At 31.4% G+C, this 20,935-nt stretch overlaps 2 long non-coding RNA genes across 2 annotated transcripts; one reads left to right on the top strand and one right to left on the bottom strand.

Moving 5' to 3' along the window:
- The first annotated feature begins 2,136 nt into the window (after positions 1–2,136).
- Positions 2,137–12,962, top strand: LOC126884538 (uncharacterized). The gene is made up of 2 exons (XR_007698083.1): positions 2,137–2,538; positions 12,229–12,962. It is a non-coding gene; the product is annotated as an uncharacterized LOC126884538 (long non-coding RNA).
- A 536-nt stretch (positions 12,963–13,498) lies between these two features.
- LOC126884539 (uncharacterized) lies at positions 13,499–20,541 on the bottom strand. The gene is made up of 3 exons (XR_007698084.1): positions 20,242–20,541; positions 18,306–20,103; positions 13,499–13,881 (listed from the first exon to the last, which is right to left on the bottom strand). It is a non-coding gene; the product is annotated as an uncharacterized LOC126884539 (long non-coding RNA).
- Positions 20,542–20,935: the final 394 nt, after the last annotated feature.

Raw genomic sequence — 20,935 nt, 5'->3', positions numbered from 1 at the left:
TTATTATTGCTCTAAAACTCCGAAAATTTTAACTTTAAACCAAAACACTCACATAAAAATTGACAGTAATTTAATTCTGCACATTAATAATTTATTCCAATTTCCTTCGACGGAAATTTTCTTCGGAAAATTCGGGTTTTCCAAACAAAATCTTTAATTTTCAACTAAAATTTGAGGGAAGTAATTATTTATCAATAATTAAATAATTTGGTGACAGTGACATAAATCTTTTTTGTTATGAGTGTCTTGAAGATATGAAAATTTGTATGTACAAAGAAGACCGGAATTAAAAGGTATCTAATGGTTCAAAGATTAAAATCCTGTTGTTTATAACTCTGTCGCAAATGCCGGTCAAATTTGACCGGTTATACCTGGAATCACTCCTCGCAATTCAATTTGTTTTTCTTCGAAAAGGACACAGAAGCCGTGCTCTTTTCAACAGCGTTAACTTAATTTAATTTAATCTAATATTTTCTGAGGGGTTCTATTTGTTTATAAGCCAAAAAATTGTTTCTTTATAACATTCCCGAGACCGCTCAAATGGTCCAATTTCAATCCTGTAAGGTACGTTGAATAGGTATAGTGCTTTTTTATATGAAAATCATAGTTATTCTGGTGTATCATAATCTTTCTGGTTATTATTTCGACCGAAATTTTTTAATTAACATTTTAATTATTGCTAAACTATTGGTTAGATTGTCGCCGGTCTCCTGATATACAGAGAGGGGCTAAATTATGGAATAAATTCATTTTCTCTAAAATGGACGATTTTAGAGAAAAATCCCGAAACAGGTCGATTTTTATTTTTAAATTAAATTTCTTGGCATATATTTCAAACTAGTGACGTCATCCATCCGAGCGTGATGACGTAATTATTTTTTTAAATAGGAATATGGGTTCGTGTTGTAGCTCATTTACAAAGGCGTTCAATTCTCTATTCAGTATTATAAACATAAGTTTCATTATTTATACAGGGAGGCCAAGAAAAATTTTGAATTAAATTAATTGACGCAAGAAGAAGAATGCATGTAATTTATTTAACTCAAAATACATTGTATTGCTGTCAGAAAATAGAAAAAAATGTTTATTTTGCAAATAAACATTGCTTTTAGCTTAAATTAAAAGTTCAAACTGCCAATAGGTAGGAGGGAGTCTGTTTGTGATTTAATTTAAGCGAAAAGAAATGTTTATTTGTGAAATAAACCTTTTTTTCTATTTTCTGACAGCAGTACAATGTATTTTGAGTTAAATAAATTACATACATTCTTCTTTTTGCGCCAATTAATTTAATTCAAAATTTTTTTTTGGCAACCATGTATAAATACCTAATGATATTAATGTTTATATTACTGAATAGAGAATTAAACGCCCTTTCAAATGACCTACCACACGACCCCTATTCCCATTAACAAAATTATCGATTACGTCATCACGCTCAGATGGATGACGTCACTAGTATGAAATATATGCCAAAAAATTGTAATTTAAAAATAAAAATCGACCTCTTTCGGGATTTTGCTCCAAAATCGTCCGTTTTAAAGAAATGAATTTATTCCATAATTTAGCCCCTCTGTATAATCTACTATAATAAATCTTTCATGTCTTCAATTATTTAATTATTGATAAATAATTAGGTACTTCCCTAAAATTTTAATTGAAAATGGCAGATTTTTTGGGAAAACTCGGATTTTCTGAGTAAAATTTTTGTTGAAGGAAATCGGAAAAAAAATAACTTTGTGCAGAACTAAATTACGGTGAATTTTTATTTGAGTGTTTTTGGCTCAAAGGAAAAAATATAGGAGTTACAGACCACTAATTGAAAAAAAAAAGAAGATTTAGGAGTGCTAATTTGTTTATAAATAAAATAACACACTTTCTGCGGACTTGTCATACCCCATATTACTAATATATGCAATCTTAAGATTCGATTTTAGCAATAAAATAGCTGGTAAATAATTTTTCCCAAAAATGGTATTTTTTCGATAATTTTCCCAGACTATCAACAAAATCCAAGAAACCGAAGCGCCAACCCAAATTCTGAGCAGTCTCAACATAATAAGGTTAATATCCCCAAGAATCGCGCGGTGTCGAAATGAAATTGCGACTGTCGAAATGAATTAGAATCAGGCCCCAGCACGCAACCGCACTGTTGCCAGATTTACTTCTTTTCTTTTAGCGGGAATTTTAAAATATCTAATGTCAGTTGGTTTAAAATTTGACAGTTGTATTTTTTTGATTCCGAATCCGAATCTTAACCTTACTTTACAGATGATTTGATTATGTACAAAAAATGTACAATGTAAATAAATTGAACAAAGTAATGTCTAGTGTCTAGTTATACAATGGTAATGTACTAAAATATGCTATGTTATAATTTAAAACTCGTTATGTTAGTCTTTTGAAAAAAATTAAACTCAAAAGAGAGATACTTGTTTACAGTGCAAATTAATGGCAATAATAGGGATTTACGATTTAATTTGCAGGAAAAACATGGGCAACCTACCCAGTTGGTAAAATTTCAATTCAAAAACTCTTTAGGTAGGTATGGAACAACTTCCACATTATTATTTATCAAAGGTAGTTTTATGTAGGTAGTGTTTAAACTACTTTATTTAATGGGTTATAAGTCAAACAATCATAGTATTGAGTAAACTTATATATTTTTATAAAACTTACTAAACATCTTACATACAATAAATCATACAAGTGACAACCATGTTGACTGGCTTGAAGTTAGCCATGTCATGTCTAGCACGCAGCCCCTTGCTACGCTGTTACACAGCTATATATATTAAACACCTTCCCCCTAAGATCGATATCTATAAGGGGTCTTTATATTACGACCAACTCTCGTCTTATAACTGTTAGAAGTCTCAATATTTGGGTTGACTTTATGACTCAATGTAGGTACTGATTTTACATTTGGGCTTGGGCAACTAATGGTTTTATTAACACTATCATTTACGTTAATGTGAGTGGTATCTTTATGAACACTTTGTGACTGAATATCAGGGTACAACTCGGGTTCTAAAATGAGTTCTTTTTCAAGTGTTGTGGTGTATGAATGTTTCATTTGGTGTGAATTCCGTCTAATAATTTTATTGTTATCTTCTTTTTTCACCCAATATGATCTAGGTTCATTGGCCTTTTCTAACACAATTGCTTTACGCCAATAATTATCTTTTGAACTTCTTATTACTACCCTATCTCCCTTTCTAAACTCTACTGGTTTTCTTCGTGCTGTCCTATCATAACGTACTTGTAATTTCTCTTTTTCTTTGCATAAATTCTTATATACTTGTTTCTGGATTGTAGGTTCTAATTTATTAGCTGTAGTTGGTAATTGTCCTCTCAGGATCCTGGTCTGTAAAATTTGAGCTGGAGATGCATCAAGATTTATTATGCAGGTATTATTATATTCCATCACCAAATCTCTAAAATCAACATTTTCCTCATTACTCTTTCTTAAAATTTGTTTGCTTATATTGACTGCTTTTTCTGCAAGTCCATTACTCTGGTGGTAATGTGGAGTGCATGTCATAATTGTAATGTTTTTTTCTCTATAATAATTTTTACATTTTACCGAAGTAAATGGTAGATTATCTGCAATTAAAATTTCTGGATATCCAAATCTACTAAAAGTATCTTGAAATGAGTTGATTACTGAACTGAAGGTTTTATCTTTTAATATTGAAATGTCCAACCAATGCGAAAAATAGTCTACAATTACTAAATATGCTTTTGAACCATACTCTAAAATGTCTGTACCAACTTTATTGAATCTTAGTCTGGGAATGTCATGAGGCATCATTGGTTCTTTAAAATTATTTGGTCTGTATTTCTCACATATCCTGCATTTTTTTATATAGTTTGTCACATCATCATTAAGTCCTGGCCAATAATATATACTCCTGGCTTTGTTTATAGTTTTACTGACTCCTATATGGCCTTTGTGAAGCAATTTTATCATGTCAAGCCTAAGTTTTTTCGGAATAATTATTTTGTCATCAATAAATGCGATGCCAGCTTCAAAATACAGTGAATCTCTTATACCATAGTACTTTTTACACACTTGAGGAACATTTTTTTCTTTTGGCCACCCATTATAATAAAAATCAAAAATTACTGCTAATGCCTCATCCTGGCTAGTAGCTAGTCTTAACTCAGATTGCTTTTCCTGGCTCATAGGTAAATGTTTACTCACTGAGTGGACCATTTCAAACATTTCTGGGTCATGTGTCTCTATATTTAAACTGGACCTAGATAGCATATCAGCAAAATGTATGTCTTTCCCAGGAACAAAATATACATTTAATCTGTACTTGAGAAGTTTAAGCCTTAAACGTTGGAGTCTAACTGATCCAATTTTGGAAATTGGCTTCTTCATAATGGAGATTATAGGTTTGTGATCTGATTGAACGTCAACATCAAAATTATAAATAAAATTGTGAAATTTTTGAGTAGCATAATAAATTGCCAATAGTTCCTTCTCAGTCTGACTATAATTTATTTCACTATCATTCATATTTCGTGATGCACAAGCTACTAATTTTAAAATAGAATCATATTTCTGGAACATACAAACACCTAAACCATTTTTAGATGCATCACATTGTAAAATAATTTTTTGATTAGGATCATAAGGGACTAACGCTGGTGATTTACAAATTATGTTCTTTAAATTATCAAAACATTTTTGATGTGACGGGAGCCACACCCATTCTACATTATTTTTAAGTAATTGACAAAGAGGTTGAATATGTTCAGCCATGTTCGGAATGTACCGTCTAACGTAATTAAATGCGCCCAAAATTCTTTGTAATTCTACTTTACTATTTGGTTTTTCAAGTTTACAAAGTGATTCCACTCTGTCAGGATCTATTTGCATCCCTTTATGTGAAAAAACTTGACCCATAAATCTGACCTCTTCTTGACAATATTGAAATTTGTCCCCATTAAACTTTGCTCCTACTTCTTTAGCCCTTTCTAACACTTTTTTAACAGTTGTATCATGTTCTTCTTTTGTTGTTCCCATAACAATCATATCATCATGACAAATCAATAAATTCTCTATACCTTTAAATTTATCTTCTACTACTTCTTGAAACAGATCTTGGGAATTTGATAATCCATATGGCAATACTTTATATCTGAAAATTCCATAAGAAGTTGCAAAACAGCATTTCCATGATGATGTCTCGTCAAGTTCTAAATGATGATACCCTTCAGAGAGATCAAATACAGAAAATATCTTTTTACCTATCATTTGTGCACAAACATCTTCCAATTTATGTACTACTCTTGGTTTGCGGACTATTTGTTTGTTTAGATCTAATGGGTCTAAGCATAAACGTAACTTACCATTTTGCTTTTCCACAATAACAATGCGGTTTATGCTTGCCCTGGGGTCAATTTCGTTAACTTTGACAATTGCCCCTCTTTTTGTCAACCTATCTAATTCATTTTTTAAATTATCTCTAATTGCGACAGGTACATTTACAGGTGGGTAACTTACTGGCTCAAAATTGTCTACTGTAGTGATCCTATGTTTACCACAAAATTTACCATGACCTCTAAAAACTTCAGGGTTAAGGTTTATAAATTTATCCCTTTCTGCTAATTCTAAAGTACCACAACTCTCAATATTGTTGATTCGTTTAACTAACCCCAAATCAATACATAATTTACCACTTAAAAGAACTCGAGTTGCCCCATTAATAATTGTAAAATCCTCGTAAACATACTTATTTTTATGTTTACAAAATAAATTTACGACACCCATTGTTTTAGCCTGAGTACCCTCAAACCCTTTCAGTACATAATGATTATCCCTAATTTTAAATTGTTTATCAATTTTCTTAAAAATTTTTAATGGAATTATACTTACATCTGCACCTGTGTCAAGTTTTACTTTAATTCTCTTGTTTTCAATTTCTATAATTTCATCCCAAATATTTTGACTACTTACATTTTGGTATACTTTATTGACATTTCCTACAAAACTATCAGCTGATCCATCACTGCTATCTTCATCTATGACATCAATATTCTTCACTCTACACGACTTTGCAAAATGGTTTAAAAGCCCACATTTCTTACATTTCTTTCCATACGCTGGACATTCTCTGGCCCCATGAGTTGATTGACATCTTTTACACTTGAATTTTTCATTGGTATTCGCTTTACTTCTAGAGTTATTATAATTTCTATGGCCCTGGTACCTATCTTTACGAACTTCTCCTATGTCTACATCTTTTCTTTCGGTATGAAATTTCAAATTTTGGTTCTTACTTTGTTCACTAGTTCTACAAAATTCGATGGCTTTTTGTAGGGTAAGTTTGTCCACTCTCAATAGAGCTTCTCTAGTAACTGGATCTCTGATGCCCATTAATATTTTGTCTCTCAGAGCTTTATCTTCGGCTGTTTGTTCTGGATCAATTTCATTATAATTACATGTTCGAATCAAATGTCTACAACTAGTAAGAAACTGCTCAAACGACTCTCCTTCTTTCTGGACCCTCATGATAAAATTGTATCTTTCAAATGATTCATTCATCCTTGGATTAACATACTTATCGATTAGTGATATCATCAAGTCATACTTGTTATTTTCGGCTTCTGGGATCTCGAATGTGGACATAATTTTGGCAGACTCAGCCCCAATTATATTTCTTAAAATTGATATTTTCATTTTATCTGCTGACTGGTCTTGTCCCGTTGCTAGTAAATAATCTTCGAAACTAGTCTTCCAGAACTTCCATTCGCTTGCAGCATTTTGATCCTGCAGGTCAAAATCTGGTGGTAATTTTACATTTATTCCCATCACTGCCATTGTAGGTTATGTATGGTACCTCGTGTACAAGTTGCTATAAATTTAGCTTTTCGACTGTAAACTGTAACCCAACTAGCTGTTTGACTGCGCCATGTTTAAACTACTTTATTTAATGGGTTATAAGTCAAACAATCATAGTATTGAGTCAGGCCCGGATGTTCCTAAAAACGAGTTTTCGTCTGCCGAGCGCATGACGTCACTCACAGAGTAATCGCTGGCGAGATATAAGGAAACCAATATAAATAACGTCAAACTTCTCTTATTTTATTCAAATTACAAAAGGTAAAAATCTGAAATTTACGCAGAAGTTACTATATATGTAAATACAACTTTTTGTCCAAGAAATTTTAAAATAATTACCCACAAATTAAAATTAAAAAAGGTATTTAAAAGACCAAATAAATTTGTATAAGTAACTCAAAAACTAAACAAGTACATAATTACAAAATATGTTCGAGCATTATTTTAAATATTTAGTTAGGTTTGAATAGAGAACATGAAATAAATAAGTGCTGTTTTCGAATTAACGTTTGTATAAATAAAAGTTTTATTCCTACACTTATTACTAAACTTAGGCAAGTATGCTAATAAAAACGTATGAAATATGCGCATATACAGTAGTTTAAATAAAATATGCATGTTGTTTTCACCCAATTTTGAAAAAATGTGAAAACGTTGAATTATTTACGTATGTCTGTCCGTACGTCCGTCCGTAGACACAATTCTTCCGTCATTATACCAGGTAGAATGACAAGTGAGGTGTCGAATGAAAGCTTATATTATAAGGATGGTACTAAAGGTGAGAAATTTGACCTAGGACTTCCGGTTTTCGAGTTGCAACCGGAAGTACTGTTTTAAAGTCACCGGAATAGTACAAGCGATATATTATTCGATCCGCTTTAGCAAGACGAGAACAAATATATACTTCCGTTTTCATGACTGTCTGTCCGTCCATCCGTGAATATAACTCCTCCGTTACTAATACAGATAGAATGACAAATGAGATGTCGAATGAAAGCTTATAACCCAAGGATGGTGTTAAAGATAAGACATTTGACATCGGACTTCCGGTTTTAGAGTTGCAACCGGAAGTACCTACCGTTTTAAAGCGATATATTATTTGACGTGCCTTAGCAAAATGAGAATAAATGTAGAGATACTTTTGGTTATTATACCTATAATTTTCGGTTAAAAAGTTCTAACCGGAAGTGCCATATAATATAATCGCAGAAATAGTACCTGTGACATATCAATCAAATCGTATTGAAGAGTCGAGCTTGAATCTTTGAAAATTAAAATTTAAAAGAAAATTAGCTGTTGAAAATTCTGGGAAAATTCTTGTAACCTGAACGAGGTTACGAGACGGTTACTACAGTTTCCCAGAATTTTCAACACTTAGGTAATTTTCTTTTAACTTTTAATTTTCGCGATTTCCGGAATGGAAATCGAAACTCAAACGGTAGTATTTAAGAAATGTAATTTTCGTTACACCAACAATTGTGGCTCAATCCCATATACACATTATTAAGAGCTTTTTATTGTTTTCTAGGCCAAAATTTTTTTCCATTTTCTTTTGGTAGCTCTCTGGAGGGTAGTTGATCTATTTAGTTCTTTTATGCGAATGAACATTCTTGCTCTAAAGAACAAGCGTTTTGCCTTTTCGGGGCATTGAATATCTACACTTTGCAACAAAAGACTTTTTATGAAATTTTCACCACATACTAATCCATCTTTATTATGTGCAGCAAAAAATACCCTGTTGAGACTCTCAATGGCATTCATGAATGCAGAAGATGGTTTTGACAAACCACCCTCGCTCAAATGATCTATCCACGTAAATGATGCACTCGACGAACTTTGCAATGATAAGTCGTTCTTAAATTTATGGCAAATGAATCCTGCCAGATCATTTAACTCCATTCTGTATCTTTTACAGTTAGAGCTCCATTTCCCGCCCCCTATGATTTCCCGGAAATCGGGAAATTTAAAAATGAAGAGAAGAAATTGGTTTTTAATTATTTTTCACTCTCTTTTTTATTTTTCTATTTTATCTTCATTATTTTTCAATGCAATTAGTATTAAAACGTATAAATTTGATTAAATATTGAACATATTTAGAAACAGGAAAATTATAAATTTGTGTTTAATCTGAATTTTCGTTGTTTTTATTATTGAAATAAGTTTTAGGAAAACATAAATTGTTCAGTGTTTGATCTTTCCAGCTGATTCCTTTTTTGTACAGAAATTTGCTGAAATTATAAACACACGTTCGCTTTCTGTTGATGAAGGTCAGAAAGGTCTGATGTTTTTTAGTGCAGTGAGTAATTTTGTAAATGTCCGGTCAGCTGATTTGAATTGTCGTACAACGTGACCTCTTTTTTAATGACCGTTTATAATTTTTCATCGCATTCTTCATAAACATAAATTTAATTAAAAATTAATATTTACGATATAATCCTGGACCCTTCAAAATGAATCAGATCTTTTGCATAAACAATAGAATGTTTAGGCTTTAAAAATGTAACTAAAAAATGAAATATTTTAAGTGGAATTTGTTTCAAGCTTCGGTCATATGTCGTATAATCCGTGTATAATATTAATATACGACATAATATGACGGAAGCTCACAACAAATAAGAAGTGTGGAAAAGTCCTATTTAAAACGAAATATTTAAAAAAAAACTCAAAAAACACAATTAAACGAATTTATAAGCGAAAACGTATGTTAACTATATGTGTACTGCAAGCTAACTTTTAAAACAACTCTGTGAGTGACGTATTTCGCGCCAAGGAGGATCCGCCCACAAATGTGTACCATCCTATCTCTGGTTGAGTGTATCGTGGTATTGAGTAAACTTATATATTTTTATAAAACTTACTAAACATCTTACATACAATAAATCATACAAGTGACAACCATGTTGACTGGCTTGAAGTTAGCCATGTCATGTCTAGCACGCAGCCCCTTGCTACGCTGTTACACAGCTATATATATTAAACAGGTAGATACTAGATAAATGTAAGCTATAAGTAGACCAATGAATATAGACCAATGAATATAGACTGGTATCACGGTACACAGAGAACCGGTATGTTCGCACGCATGGAAGGCGAACGCGTGACGTCATATGGGAACCTTAATTTTCATCCGGCAATGCTAAATGAAGCGGCAATATTGTTTGAATTTTAAAATTATGTACCTATCATTGCCTTTTAAATAAGAAATTGTATTGTATATTCTTTTTACTGTCATTTTCCAATGTGCATTTAATTTAAACATGAATTTCCGTTGAAAAATAAAGATTTTAGGTATCTGTTGTCCAATAAACATTCACCATAGTATATTAAAAAAATAAAACAGAAATAATATAAACATTCACTTTACTGCTGGGTCTGTAAAAATGTTTCACATAAAATTGTGTCTACTTACTGTTATTCTAGATTGTTGAAAAATATTTGACTAAAAATAAAAATTTAACCACAAATCAATTAAGAAATTTGAAGTTTTAGATGAATAGAACCAATTACTTGATGACTTTCAAATTTTATTTACAAAATAGAAAAATGTTGATTTTAAGTTAAACCAGGTTAGAAATCTAAAAATTTCAAGTGCGAACATTTTATTAGACTGTAATATACATACATATACAGAGTGGGCCAAAGAAAACAGTCCACCTCGATATTTGGCAGTATTTATTAGATTTTAAGGAAATGACGAAGCAGGTCGATTTTTGATCTAAGTGGGACACATTTTTACGGTACATACATTTGTCATTTGTCAACCCCCTCCCTTCCACTCCCCTCACCCCTTATTTTTAAATAGGGAATAGGGGTCGTGTGCTAGCTCATTTAAAAGGTTACTCGATTCTCTATTCAGTAATATAAACATAAACATAATTATTTATACAGGGTGTTCAAGAAAAAAATATTTTAATTAAATTAATTGACACAAATAGAAGAATGTATGTAATTTATTTAATTCAGAATACATTCTACTGCTACCACAAAACAAAAAAAAATGTTTTTTGATAAATAAACATTGCTCTTCGCTTAATTTCAATATTCAAGCTGCGACCCATCTGCCTCTTGGTAGGTTGAATATTGAATTTAAGCGAAAAACAACATTTATTTATCAAATAAACATTTTTCTCTGTTTTCTGTCAGTAGTAGAATGTATTTTGATTTAAATAAATTGTATACATTCTTCTTTTTGTGTCAATTAATTTAATTCAAAATAATTTTTCTCGGACACCCTGTATAAATAATTATGTCAATGTTAATATTACTAAATAAAGAATTTAATAACATTTCAAATGAGGTAGCACACGACCCGTATTCCCTATTTAAAAATAAGGGGTGGGGGAAATGGAAGGGAGGGTGTTGACAAATGACAGATGTATGTACCGTAAAAATGTATGCCCCTTAGATTAAAAATCGACCTGTTTCTTCATTTCCTTAAAATCTAATAAATACTGCCAAATATCGAGGTGGACTGTTTTCCTTGGCCCACTCTGTATATGTATGTATAAAATGTTCACACTTTAAATTTTTAGATTCTTAACCTGGTTTAACTTTAAATCAATTATGTATATTAATACTATGTACAGTCGGAAAAATGAACGAATACCCATGAACGAACATATAAAACACGCTGTATTTTCCTGTCACCGTGTCACACAAAAAATTGCCCAATACAACGCAAATACATGTAATAATAATTATTACATGTACTTGCGCTGGCCAATTTTTTGTGTGACACGGTGACAGGAAAATACAGAGTGTTTTATATGTTCGTTCATAGGTATTCTTTCATTTATCCTACTGTATAATACATATTATGTATATTATTAAAAAAACAAATTTGCGGGAAAAGTTTTATTAATAATATTAGAATTAGTATCTATTAATAAAATCATTTTTTAAAATTAGAAAATTTAGATATCTTTTTGTCAAGGGATCTCTGGCAGTTTTTAAAACTTTTTTCTGTTAATATCCCTCATTCTAATATATGTTCGTATTCTGCACATGCATAATATCACCTCAAATGGCATTATAGTTTCGGTTTTAATAAATTACTATAAAACTAATAGTTCTATTATAATAGTTTTAAAAATACACAGTTATGCTAATAAACAACAATTTGTAACTAAAATAATATAGAATTACTTCAATCGTTAACAGCTTAATTAATATTTTAAAACCGCCTCAATCTATTCACTTTCAACGCCACCACATACGAAATAATGCATCCAAACAATAAGCAAATATCTTTTAGGTTCCCACGTGACGTGCTGCGCGACCGAAACCAAATTTAGCGACGACAATCGGCATACCGGTTCTCTGTGTACCGTGGACTGGTATAACTTCCCATGTAATCAACTGTTATGTTTTTGTAGATTTTACTGTGTGGATGTCACAGGAAGAGAAACAAAATAATATTCAGTCACAGGAGTACAAGAACATGAAACATCTTATTATGTATGTATGCCATTCTCAAACAATTATTGTACAAAACAAGATTAGAGAAGAGCTTTAAAATCCCAAGGATCCTGCGAAAAGAAAAGTGAAAATGTTTTCTCAATTAATGTAGTATAGATAGACATTTTTCTTTATTTTAGTATTAAATAATTATTTAGAATATTAATAGGTATTAGTTTTAATAGTATTAATATGTATTGTATGAATAATTCCCATCATATATCTTCTGGCTAAAGTTACAAAATAAATAAAAATGAAAAAACATTTAAGTGGTGTAGCACCTTTACTTTACCTGGGGACGAGGTGAGTTATTAGGTAAATTCTATTTTCTTACATAATATAGGTACATATATAATATACTTAAAAATTAATGGTGGTATTATTGTGGTTTATATTGAAAGCCAAAGCAAGTAAGAATAAGAAGATATAGGTAGCAGTATAAGAAGACGTGGCTACAGGTGAAGCGTGTTCATGAATGTGTTAATAATAATAATTTTATATCTATTTTGTTAATACATTTTACTATTAAAGACAATTATTAAAATATGCCAAAAACGCCCACAAAGTGGCTTTAAGTTTTATTACACAGTATGTGGACTTCAACTAGGAAGATTATGTTAAGTATGAGCAGAATAAAGGCTAACAATTTTGATGTTAATGTTTTATTGTCATAGGTTGTCTTTTTTTATTATATTTAATGCATCTTTCTTCTTTACCCAGTGCTTCCATAGTTTACCTTTTATTAACTTTTTTAAAATTCAGTAATCCATGTATTTCAAATCATCTAACTGACCAGCAAACAGAGTAACGTCTAAATGAGGTGTTTTTTAGTCTTAATTGATCGGTGACATAAACATGACCGAAATGTCAGGTTTAATAACCAATTTGCCATCAATAGGGCTTTTCATCGATTGTCATTTGTTTCGAGCTTCTGTCATGTGTCACATAATATTAATATATCTACGTCATATGTCTTTGGTTTGTATTATTGTATATACCAATAACGTATGTCGTAGATATATTAATATTATGTGACACATGACAGAAGCTCGAAACAAATGACTGTGAATGAAAAGCCCTATTGGGCTTTTCATCGATTGTACTTGTTTCGGGCTTCTGTCACATTTCGTATAATCTGTGTATATTAATATTATACACGGATTATATGAAATCTGACAGAAGCTCGAAACAAATGACTGTTGATGAAAAACCCTATACATCACATCGAACTTGAATGACATTAAATTGAGCAATTTTATATTTAACGTTTTATTGTGGTAATTTTGTGACATAAGACATAATAAATGACGTCTTTAGGCTGACATTTTGACCATAGAAAGACGTCTTTATGACGTGGATTTATGTCATATTCAATTGACATCTGTATTACATCAAGCTAGTTTTTGGGTGTACACAACTAAACAACAGTTTTTTGACTGATAGGTTTATTTCATTAAATCAAAACTTAAATGAATATAATTAAAATAAGATAAGAATAACAAATATGATTTGCTACATACAAATGTGTTAGGGTTAAAAAATACATAAAACATGACATTACACACTTTGACCTATGTCATGAGGCTGAATAGCTCATAAATGTAAAGTCCTGTGATCATAGATCACTTGAAGTGATTGTTGACAGACGATGACACAGGACAAGGACACGAGGCCTCATGGCAGGGGTTAGGTCAAGCAAGGACAATAGAGCAATGACTTTGAATTATAAAATATAATTATTGAATAAAGTACTATAACAATTCACAAGACCTTAAACATTATTACATGGCGCAGTCTAGTGGAAAATAAACCAAAATCATGGAAGTGAGGTTACCAAATACATTGTCATTTGAAGGAAATGTGGCCGAAAATTTTAAAAGATTCAGACAAAGTTTTGAAATATATCTGATGGCCTCTGGAAAAAGTGGTAAAAGTGATGACGTTAAGGTAGCAATTTTACTCAATCTAATTGGAGAAGAAGGCATTGAAATCTATAACACTTTGGAATTAACGGAGGCCCAAAAAGGCAAGCTAGCAGATGTATTGGAAGCATTTGAGTCTTATGTCACGCCTAGAAAAAACGTGGTCTATGAAAGATATGTGTTTTACAACCGCATTCAAGAAGAAAGAGAGCCGTTTGACCACTTTTTAACAGATTTAAAAAACAAAGTAAAAAATTGTGAGTTTGGAGCAGAAGCATCTTCAATGGTAAGAGATAGAATAGTATTAGGCACTAATAGTAAGGATGCACAACAAAACATGTTAAAGACCATTAATTTAGATCTGGCTAAAGCTATTGAAATATGTAAAATGCATGAAATATCCCAAGCTCAAATAAAAGAAGTTCAGAACAGCTTGGAGAAGGTTAAAATTGAATCAATTGGGAGTAAAGCCAAGCAGGGGCAAAATTCAGTCCAAACATTCAGGAGTGCAAATTCTAGAGATGAATATAGCTGCAGAAACTGTGGGAGAGTCCATGGGCCAAGGAGGTGTCCAGCATATGGAAAAAAGTGCAGAAAGTGCGGTAAAAATAACCATTTCGATAAAGTGTGTTATCATAGCAGGTTAGTGAGAGAAGTACAAGTGGAAGAAAGTGAAAATAACGAGGTAGGTGATTTTATGATATCATCAATCACTGTTAATGAAATCAAGAATAAAAATAATAAAGACTGGATCGAAAATTTAAAAATTAGTAATGTTGATATACCTTTTAAAATAGATACAGGGGCACAGGTTAATATTTTGCCTAATGGTTTTGTTCAAAAAGTTTGCAAAATTAATGATTTAAAAGAAACTAAAGTCATACTTGAAACATATGGTGGTTTTAAGGTCGTTCCTATTGGTACAATAAAACTTGTCTGTAAATATAAAAATATTGATTATTTATTAGAATTTGTTGTAGTTAAAGATAGCCTTACACCAATTTTAGGGTTAAAATCATGCTTAGATTTAGATTTGATACGAAGAGTAGATAACATAGATTTAAACATAACAAAAAGTGCCTTTATTAAACAAAATAGTGATGTATTCATTGGATTAGGCAAATGTCCTCAAAAATGTAAACTAAAACTTAAAGATAATTGTGTTCCTGTAGCTAAACCACCACGAAGGGTCCCTTTAGCCATTAAAAAAAGATTAGAAAACACACTTTTAGATTTAGAAAAACGTGGCATCATATCTAAATGTGAGGGTCCTACTGAGTGGTTGAGCAATTTAGTTATCGTTGAAAAGCCTGATAAAACGTTAAGAATCTGTTTGGATCCTAAAGATTTAAACCAAGCGCTTGAAAAGGAATATTGCTTAATACCTACTATTGAAGAGATATGCAATAAGTTAAAAAACAAATGCTATTTTTCTGTTTTAGACTTTAAAGAGGGATTCTATCAAGTTCAGCTAGATGAGGAGTCCAGTAGAGTTTGTGCATTTGGAACTCCCTTTGGAATTTGGAAATTTGATAGACTTCCATTTGGACTAAATATTGCCCCCGAATTTTTTCAAAGAATTAACTTAGAGAATTTTGGTGATATTGAGGGCTGTCTTATATATTTTGATGATCTTTTGATATTTGCTGATAGTCTTAAAGAACATGATAGAATCCTTAATGAAGTATTGGAACGTGCTAGAAATATTGGGGTAAAATTTAATTCTAATAAGATACAATATAGAATGTCTGAAGTAAAATATTTGGGAAATACATTTGATAAAAATGGTATGAGACCTGACTTAGATAAAATAAAAGCTATTATTAATTTAAAAGAACCCAATAATAAAAAAGAGTTACAAAAAATATTGGGTATGATCAATTATCATCGCAGTTTTATACCAAACTTATCGGATGTATCAGCCCCATTAAGAGAATTGTTAAAAAAGAATACACTTTGGGTGTGGACTAAAAGTCACACAGACGCATTAAATTTAATAAAAAAGTTAATTTGCTCACCACCAGTTCTTGCAAATTTTGATGAAAATAAGTCAATAATAATTCAAACAGATTCAAGTCAAAATGGCGTGGGATGTGTATTACTGCAGAATCATAAACCGGTATCTTTTGCTTCTAGGTCTTTAACTGATTGTGAAACTAGATTTAGCCAGATTGAAAAGGAACTAAATGCAATCCTATTTTCTTGTACTAAATTTCATAATTATATTTATGGTAGAGAAGTTAAGGTATTCACAGATCATAAGCCATTGATTTCGATAATGAAGAAAGGCATAGCTGAAGTAGATTCTCCTAGACTACAACGTATGAAGGTAAAATTATTAAAATATGACTTAACTGTGGAATATATGCCAGGCAAGGAAATGCTAATAGCTGATTTGTTATCTCGTAATTTTGTGAAGGAAAAGGTAGAGGATGATGCTTTTGTAACAGAAATAGTGCATACAATAAATATAACAGATGAAAGGAGAGAGGAATTTATAGCTGAAACTAAACAGGATAAAAAACTTCAATTGATCAAAGATTTTTGTGAAAAAGGGTGGCCGTCATGCTCTTCGAGGGTACCTTATGTAGTAAAAGATTATTTTAGTATTAGGCATGACATCTACATATTGAATGATTTGATATTTTATATGGACAGAGTTATAGTTCCGGATTCTTTAAGGCCTAGGATGTTAAAGTTTCTTCATGAAACACACTTTGGAGTTACAAAGACACAGCAAAGAGCAAGGCAAGTGTTGTTCTGGCCAAATATGAATAAGGACATAGTGGATTTGGTTAGAAATTGTGTTGATTGTGAGAAATATCACAGAAGTAATGTTAAAGAGCCATTAATACTAAGAGAAATTCCAGAACTTCCATTTCAAATGCTAGCGGCTGATATTTGTGAGTTCGGAGGAGCATCTTATTTAATTGTAATGGATTATCTCACAAAGTGGATTGAAATTGTTCTGTTGCCGTCCAAAACATCCCAGTCAATAATAAAATCATTTAAGACCATGTTTGCCACTCATGGGATTCCTTTGGAAATTGTATCTGACAATATGCCTTTTGGCTCTAAGGAATGTAGAGAATTCTCTAGAGAATGGAATTTTAAATTTGTGACATCTAGCCCTAGATATCCTAGATCAAATGGGCAGGCGGAACGAGCTGTTCAGATAGCTAAAAATATTCTCAGAAAGTGTGGTGATCTTCAGTTAGCTTTATTAGAATATAGGAACACACCACTGTTAGGATCAGACAAGTCCCCAGCACAACTCTTGAATAGTCGTAGACTTAGAAGCAAACTTCCAGTCTTACATGAAAAATATTTACCAGAACAAGTAGACCTAACAAGTGAAAAGAATAAATTGGATGACAAAAGAAAATTGTACAAGCACTACTATGATAGAAATACAGCTGCAAGAGAAGAATTAAGTGAAGGCGATAACGTTGTTATAAGGGAAGATGGGCAATGGAAACCTGCTGTGGTCAGGCAATGTTTACAAGAGCCAAGATCATATGTTATTGAGAAAGAAAATGGAACATTGGTAAGAAGAAATAAATATCACTTGAGACCATCTAGTAATACGCCTAAACATCACATTAAATTAGAAGATGATCTTGATGATAATCAGAGTAACAAACCTTCAACATCAATGGCCTGTGAGAGTGAAGTACCGAATCAGTTTCCTACCAGAGGTAAAAGAGTAATTAAACCCCCAACTCGATATAATGATTTCGAGATGTACTAGTTTTGTAATCACTTAATATTATTGTTAGTCGTAGGTAGTATTAGTATTTTATAATATTTTATTCTGAGTTTATTGTTGTAAGTTCTCTGCTTTATAGGAAGGGAAAGATGTCATGAGGCTGAATAGCTCATAAATGTAAAGTCCTGTGATCATAGATCACTTGAAGTGATTGTTGACAGACGATGACACAGGACAAGGACACGAGGCCTCATGGCAGGGGTTAGGTCAAGCAAGGACAATAGAGCAATGACTTTGAATTATAAAATATAATTATTGAATAAAGTACTATAACAATTCACAAGACCTTAAACATTATTACAACCTAAATCTAAACTAAAAAGTTATTATTGTTATAATCAGAATTAAAAAATATAGTAACAAAATTTATGAACAGGTTTAAGACCATTTAATAAAGTAATTCCTAGCTATAAAAATAGTTTTTACTTATGTATAATAATAAATATTATATTAATAAATGTAATAGTTTTTACTTACTATGTCGTACCTATACAAAAAAAGAGGCAATTAAATTCTTATAAATATATTTCCGAAAACATTTGTTTGCTGTGCTGCATATGGTTAATTTATTAATTTTCATTATAAAAATAAAATAAGTACATAATTAAGATATTTAATACAAACAAGACAGTTCGAGAATTAATTACTAGACTAGATTACCTAGAGAACGAGAAGAGAAATATGATAATGTGATCGTAACAGGTTTGGATATAGACGTTGAGGAACCGGGAGTGTTAAAATTGGCTATGGGAAAAATGATAAACTTTACAGATACAAGTAGAGATTAAATCAGCTCTTAAGATAGAAGAGAGAACATGTCTGCTGCATTTCGTGTACTAATCAAATACTAGTACATATCTAAAAATATTCAAACTGATTGTTGTGCAGTAACATTTATTATTTTAAAACACATGGGCATATTCAAAAATGTAAGTAAAATATTTGCATATACACAATATAATTTAAAACAAAAATGTTACCACTAGTCCATTTTTTAAATATTATTGAGAGTTGATTTACTTACAAGACAAGATAACACGAACATTAAACACTCCTATGACATTGATTTGAAAGATGGATGTAGGCGCAACCAGTGTTCATTTATGGGTAATTGAATGCTTACAGACTGGCTCATGTCCAATATTATTTTACAACCAACAGGGCATACTAATTGATAATCATCCCGAATTTAACAATAATGATTTTTGTCTTAAGTATTTCCATGAATGCTGTGCAAAAGGAAATATTAATTAAGTTTGGTAAATCGCAATTTATGGAACTCATGGGCTCATTTCCTATCACTTTGAACTTATGACAGTATGAATTTCCCATTGTTTTCTTATGTTCAAATAGAAAAGATACTTTTATTTACCCACTTTTTTTGAAAAAATACATGAGCGTTCTGGTATTATATAGTCAAATATTTTCATGTCAGACATAACACTTTTTACAATGCCTGAACGTAATGTTTTCTGTTCCTACTAGACTGTTATGTCCCTGGTACATAGAGAGGGCATGGCAAGTAAATCTTAATGAAATTTCTGATGAATGATATAGATACATACAACTTTGGTAAGTATTTCCAGCAGAACTACTGCAATAACTTCCAACAATGGGACTATTGTTATAGGAAGGGTTATGGAATTAATACCAATAATATGGCCATTGAAAAATCGGTTGTTATTGTTTATTTAACTTAAAAAAGGTAAACCTGTTGAAAGCTCTATAATGTCTAGATATCGAACTGTATTAGCTTGCTATTTTACAAGATAATGTGTATATACTAAAAGAAAAAACTGAATACCTCATTGAAACACAAAAAAAACTTGCTGCTCCATTAAATGCACTTTCTGCAATATATGTATACATTTATTTAGTTGGGCCTGTATAGATTATTCAACAAAAAATACCATATCTAAACACATTCATTATGTAGCAATACTACAGATCGCATTCAACCTCAAGACTTTTCATTTTCTAAAAATTAAATGGTGTCCAGTGATGTTGAACAGCTTTTTTATTATATCTCTACTATGTACTCCTGTGACTGCAGTACAGAACATTATTTTGTTTCTCTTCCTGTGCCATCCAGACAGTAAAATCTACAAAAACATAACAGGTGATTATATGGGAAGTTATACTACTTTTAGCTTACTTGTATCTACCTACATAAAACTACCTTTGATATCAACCTTAATACTTAAAAAATAAATAATAATGCGGAGGTTACCCATACTTACCTAAAGAGTTTTTGAATTGCAATTTTACCAACTGGGTAGGTTGCCCATGTTTTTCCTGCAAATGAAATCCTAAATCCCTCTTGCCATTAAAAAATCATTTGCACTGTAAACAAGTGTAGTTTTTTGAGCTTCATTTTTGTTAAAAGACTAACATAAATTATTTAGAGTTTTAAATAATAACAGTATAATACAAACAAGACTTGTTTCAATTTATTTACATACATACAAATAATCACCTGTAAAAGTAAGGTTAAGATTCGGATTCGAGAAAACACAACTGTCAAATTTTAAACTTCCCGCTAAAGATGTAAATCTGGCAACAGTGCGGTTGCGTGCTGGATATTAAGTTCGTTCCAAGACGACACATTTGTACGATCCCTTGAACCGCCACGAAATCGATTGGACTGTTTTAATGCGCAGAATCGCCCTTGAACGGTTTTCTTTCGATCTCGATCCGATTACCGGTACGTAACCCTCTTGGAACGAATTCGTGTACCATTTCAAGTTCGAGTTGCGCCTGAGCCATTTTCAGTGCGAGTACCACTGTACCACTAGTAGTTTGCTAGATGGTTATGGTTAAAAATTAATATTTCTAATGTCCACTTTACATCAACAATAAATTGAATAAGAAATTGACAAAGTTATTCAATACCAAATTTGACGAGTACAAAATGTATGGTTTGTAAAAAAAGTG

The sequence above is a fragment of the Diabrotica virgifera genome, chromosome 5, assembly GCF_917563875.1.
Source record: "Diabrotica virgifera virgifera chromosome 5, PGI_DIABVI_V3a".
Taxonomy (NCBI): Eukaryota; Metazoa; Arthropoda; class Insecta; order Coleoptera; family Chrysomelidae; genus Diabrotica; species Diabrotica virgifera.
Note: the sequence above shows the minus strand (reverse complement) of the source record. Positions and strands in the feature narration are given on the sequence as shown.